Source organism: Halyomorpha halys, unplaced genomic scaffold, assembly GCF_000696795.3.
Source record: "Halyomorpha halys isolate HHAL.00 unplaced genomic scaffold, Hhal_1.1 Scaffold476.1, whole genome shotgun sequence".
Lineage (NCBI taxonomy): Eukaryota > Metazoa > Arthropoda > Insecta > Hemiptera > Pentatomidae > Halyomorpha > Halyomorpha halys.
In genome coordinates this window covers 737,993-744,559 of record NW_027115949.1, presented here as the reverse complement: position 1 = coordinate 744,559, position 6,567 = coordinate 737,993, and positions in this window count along the sequence as shown.

The window sequence follows — 6,567 nt, the reverse complement described above, 5'->3', positions numbered from 1 at the left end:
TTAATTATATTATTTAAACAATATATGATTTCTACTTAACAAGTTTTATACTTCATTTTTGATAAATCCTATTGATATTGATAAAATAAAAATAGATAGTAACTAACAATTGATTAGCTTACCAAATTAATACTTTTAATTAAATTATTTTTCAATTTAAAAGTACGCCGAAACAGAATAATAATTTCTAAGACTTGTTCACATTGTAGATTTTTTAGATTACATAAGTGAAAAGTGGTGTGTCGTACTTTTCTCGTCAAACTTTTTTAAGTCTTCATAAAAATTAAAATAATAATTAATTTGTTAATTACAGAATTACATAACTTCAAATGCTTTTTACAAAGTGGTTATGCTTGAGAATGATAACTTGTAACAGAGAGAGCCTTAACAAAACGTTTAAAGAACTTTTGTATTATTCTAACGTCACTTTAGTATTCATGACACATTTGACATCACACCACAACAAGCAATATGGTATTAAATCCTTCAGTGATATAAACTCAGTTATTTTAAAATATTCTAAAATTCAAATTAATAATAAAAAAAAAATGAATTAACTCCCCTCTTTTCCCTCTGCTACAAGGTTGTATTAAGAAAGTTAGATTTATGGTCTAATTTTAAAGCATTATTATAATTTCCAGATTGTGCTAAACTTCCTCATGACCAATATATTAATACCAATGAGGAAATTAAATCTTAACAGAGATACGTTTACATACAATCGAAATATAAAATATTTATGTCATTCATAAATTATTAATCATTATTTGATTCTTTGTAAAAATGCTAATAGACTGATGGAAATATAGCTGATGATGAAGAAAAAAATATGCATATTAAATGATAAATTATTAATATGTTTTTTCTACGCTCATAAAATTAATGCAAAATATTGCTGATTCGAAATTTAATATTTATTTCTACGTCAATCAATGATTTGCATAATCTAAGAATTATGGGATTTCACAATAATACTATTTTCTTCATACCATGTGAACGCATTAAGTATCAACAATGTTGCTTTTGCATTTCATATGCACATTCTAATCATAGGTAATATGTGAATACCTCATAGTTTTTCTGCATCAACAGTTTTCCTCAATCGAAAACATTGTTTCAACTTCAATTCAATAATGAAAAAGATTTTAAAGTTATCCATGGTTTAAAAAAATATCTTTAAATAAATATTGATTAGTCCTTATTTTCTCCGAAAATATTCAGTTTCCAAGGTTTATCATATAAAGTATTTACATAAGAACCAAATTCTGATTTAGTTTTATTTAAGATGAATTAGAGCTCGTTAATGTTTTATAACATAAAACAAAGATCATCTTAAATACATTAGGCGTTATTAATGATCAACAGAAAATTAAAAAGCTTTAAATGTGATATATTAGTAGCTTATGAACAATAATTATATTGTACTATTTAACTGTAGTTAAGGATTGTTTTATTAAAGTAATATTTTCGTAAGAATTATTATCCATATTAGATGGGGCATACTAACGGCAGAGGCGTTGTTTATAATGAGAATTTTTTGTAACTCAAACCAATTAAGAATCCTACTGAGCTATCTGGTAAAAAAAAAAAAATAATAATAAATTAAAAATTGAAAGTAGAATTTTAATAGGAATATTTTATATGCTAATTTTGCAATGGGGGAATAATTATTTTTTAAAAAATCATCATATAGTACTCCATCAAGGAGAATGTACTCTATTCAAAATGGCGAAATATATGAAAATATATGTATTTATAAAGGTTGTCTTGAAGAAAGAAAAGATGTTTAAGTATGGGTATATCCATTCGTATTCAGGGATAACCTCAATAATGATGATGTTTTCTCAGGACGACTAACTTCTTAAGTTTCTAGTTGGAGAAAGTTCTTATTAAACTTTTTGGTCACTATTAGTAGCTATAACTTATCATAGAAGCCACTTTTTATCGTTCTCATCTTATGTAGAATTTAAAAAAAAAAAAAAAAAAAAAAAAAAAAAGGACATCGTCCTAAATGTTGATTTACACAGATTTAATGACGTCATGCACTCCAACTACGCAGACGCGAAGCACGAGTTACTTTACAAAATACCAAAATTTTTTAGCATGATCATTACACATTCCATGCGTACACCACGAAATAAAGATTAACCTCCCAAGACGGATTTTAATGGGCGATCCAAGAATGCTGTGGTACCGATATAGAAGTTTTACCGAACGCAGTTTCCAATCAGGCTAGAATATCCTTAAAATGATTTAACAAAACCAAGTGGGTTTCATTTCTGGTTAGTGGTTCAAAATGAAATCAAGATTGTTGGACTGATCCTATAAGTACAGTACTACAGCTTTTTTCGTTCGCCTTCCCCATAATTATGTTTATGATATCCTTTGTAGAGCCATATGCGATATTTATGCCTGCCTTCTGACGGAGGTATAACTAGTTTCTATTTACAAGAGGCAGTATATCAAAGAGTTGAGCCGCACAAAGAGAGGACATGAACACGACACCCCTTCAAGCTCGCTGGCAGATGCCACGAGAATAGCCTTCCACTTATTACTGGGTGATTTAACCATGGAGGACGCTAGTGCAGTGATGGCGCCCGTAAAACAAGACAGATAAACAGACGAAGAGAACGGTTTATCACACCTCCATAATCCCTAATGCCGTTTGTAAATAAATATGTCGGCCGTAGGGGACTATAAACGACAGGAGGGAGCTATAAAGCAAACGATAAATTACCCGGGCCTGCAGTGGCTCGTAAAGCTCCGTCGTAAGATTCCCTTTTTACGACGGCTGAGTCGTAAATTCTATTTCGGGCTCCTCCTCGCTAACCTTTCCTTAATCGGGATTTACCGGCTTCCGTCCGCCATTATCGCTCTTTCACGGTGTACTGCTATTCCTTCATCATCTTCTCTTATTGCCGATGGACGTGGCAGTAACTTGGATCTTATATCGGGCCTGGTGGTGGCTCAATAATATTGTTTAGAGGATAACCCGGCCGTCAAATTTTGAATGTAGGATTCAATGATACGCCTAGGCTAAATCTACTTTTTATTACAAAGAAACTGGTATAATACAATTTAAAAAAAAAAACTGTATAATTAATTAGTTCTCTTAATGAACTTATTTTTTTGAACCTTTCTACTTTTTAAAAACAATATTTTAGCCCTCTATGGTCTAAAAAAGTATTGTTCCTTTCAGTAACGAATAAGAACAGTGTTAACAGATTTTTATCTAGGCTTTGATCCTAAAAATTCATTAAAATCAATACTTTGAAACAAAAATTAACAGCAAAAACAATCAGATTATCACTAATGCTTGTGTTTGCTAGCTATATAAATAGATCTCAAGTGTTGAAGTCGACAATTATTAGAATGTTACCATCATTGAACCTCAGCAATTATTACCTATCTGGGTTTTAAAGTCCTCTTTAATGATATTTTTATTTTCATTAATCTTTAGCTTAAAATCGGGTGGAAGTCTTGTTTCAAGCCAGTTATATCCCTTTATTGCAGCATACCTCCAGTTAGAGTTTATTTTAAACCTATTTTAATTATAATTTCGACGAAATATATTTGATAATTTATTGTTTAACATAATTAAGATAAACCATTTTCCTAACTGTACTAATCAGAGTTTAAAACTTTATTTTCAATATTATTATTATATATAATTGAGAATTTCTTACTTACTGATATTGGCAATATACATCCAATCCTTATTTGAATAAACTTTTAAAACAAATGAAATTTCTATATCTTTTTTATTTACTGTAGTTTATTGATTTTTTTTATATATCACAATGAGTTGAAAAAAGATAGAACTAATAATATTTTGGTTACATTTTTATGAATGAGGTGCCTGTAAAATTATTTAGTTTATGTTTTCCCTTGTGTTTCATTTTTTACTATAAATAAATGGTTTATTTTGAAAAAAATATTAATTTGTATAAACACTCAGTGCCATTTACTAGATTTCTGATATCAGATTCTTCAACAATACTTTTACTTTTAGTTGGGGCTCATAAAACTCATAATTCAAATACATGTTTAATTCTTTTATCAGGGATGTTAATCATTGTACCAAAGAGACTACCAATACAAATCTGCTCTGAGGGCTATTGTCAAGCCCTTAAGTGATCTTAAAGAAATTATAATATCATAAACATACAATATATATTATTGCCTGCCTCTGTTCAGTAACCCAAGTTGAAATTAAATAATTTAATTCAATTTAAATGTATGACTCACTTAATAGTAAGTTAATGTCTGTAAGTTAAAAAGCTATTAATGTGACAAATAGTTGTCATTCACATATTGGGATTCATATTTAAATGAGCAAAGTACACTGATTAAATAACGCACTCTGAAAATTTTCGTTAGTTAATTACAGTTAAAATTTAGAAAAACTGTGGTAAGAAAATTTTTTATGGATTTTAGGACTTGAAAAAAAAAATTAAACTCTGAATTAATAAATCATCAGAAAAAAAACGCACTTATTTCATTATTTGAAAAACGCTAAGCTAAACCACTGTTTAAACATCATCATACAAAAATAATACAGTTTTACTGGAAATCTCTACAGGTTCTTAAATTTCGACTTTGATCAGTGACACAGAAATCATGGGAGTATAAATATCGAACCAACCCAACCATACTATGGCTTCCTAGCCCGTGGGAGTAAATTCCGGACTAATCGCAGAGAACAATGCTAGCAATAAAATAAATCCCATAGGAGACAGCTACAGCTTGTCGGAGCGTGTTCGTTGCGGACATTTAGGGAACTAGAGGCCGGTTGTACCCGCGGTGGTCCAGCCAATTTATTGGTGTTGTACCGGCTACAGCTGCTCTCAGATAATTCACTGAGGAAATATAGCTGTGAAGTGTTCAATGTGTGGTCTCAAATCATGATCATGTGGGTATAAAAAGTTAAATTATTTATTTAAAATTATCAGGAGCGTATACAAAAAAATATTATTAAACAAAAAGCAATACTCAAATTAGATAAATATAAAAAGAAATCAATAATGATGATGAGACAAATTCTCCCTTCACTGTTACGAAAAATTTCTATAAAAGGTAAAACAAGATCTAAAAAACTTTATAGAGTAAGTAATGTAATAAAAACGGAGTAGTTGGCTACTGATAAGAATAATTTCGCAACTGAAAAACAATTTTTGATAAGTTAATGAATTTTACCCCCTTCGAATTGACATATCGCTTATCTCTAGTGAAATCTTTGCCACGAAATCAATAATATTTTTTTATTAACTGTGAATTTCATTGCGTAATGCAAATAAACGTTTATTTATCTATACTTCAACGTTGCCTTTAAAAAAAAGGCAGCTTTAATATATATGTGATTTTAATTAGAAAACAAAACATATAATGTTATTAATTACTGAGATGAAGTCCAAAGTTTATATATACACTCAAAAAAAGGGAAAAACAAAAAAAAAAGGAAAACGGCAAAAAACTTGCCCATAGTATAGAAAAGTAAAATACATAAAAAAAACCCTTTTGCTTAAATTATATTATTTCAAATTCTTGAGACAAGCTAATTATTTATTAAATAAATCAAAAATTCGTATCCATTATTGTCTCAACACTTTATTTTTCACCAGTCCAACGTTTCGGCCTGTAGTCTTCTAGACTTCGTGGAAGCAAGACCGTGCGGTGCCGATCGTTTGATGTTTTAAACAATAGTGCCTTGTGTAACTCTAATATCCATCTCTTAACCTCACTACAGCTCACAGGATTACCAGGCCAGTCCTTTCCAATATATTTTATTATTTATCAACTTTTGTTAATTGATAAATACTTTTCGTATTTATTCGAATTAACAAAATATACTAAAAATGGGGCCGGAAGACCCTGCAGATAAAAAACCTCCCGACCCCACTTCAATTTTAAGTAATAATGAACTCCAATTAGACAACAAATTCACAGAACAAACAAATAGCCCAAAACATTTTGAAAACTCTCCAAAATTTCTTAAGCATTTTCGAGCTCCTTATGTAGTAATAGTCGAAAAAGATGACGAAAATAAATCAGAATCTTTTCATGATATGAAAATAGCTAAGCTACTAGGGCTAAGCAATTTAGAGGTAATCTCTATTAGGAGGAAAAATAAAAATCAAATTGAAATAAATTTTAGAACGTATGAGTATGCCAATCGATTTATGACTAATAGCCTTCTTAAAACAAATAACCTCAAAGCCTTCATTCCAAAACAGTACACAGTAAAGTATGGAGTTATCAAAGGTATTCCTACCAATATCGATGAAAAAGAAATATTTGAAAATTTAGTTTGTACAGAAAAATTAATTAGTGTACGTCGATTGTTTCGTCGAGAAACTAAAGGTGTGGAGGTTATAAAAATGGCTACACCTTCCGTACAAATAACATTCCACTCACAGCGCGTACCAGAAAGTGTAACCCTTTACTTAGCGCCACGTAAAGTTCAACCGTATGTCTTTAGGCCCTTATTTTGTGGAAAATGCTTAAATTACGGTCATTTAAAGGAAAAATGCCGGGGGAAAAATAAATGTAACAAATGTGGGGAAAATA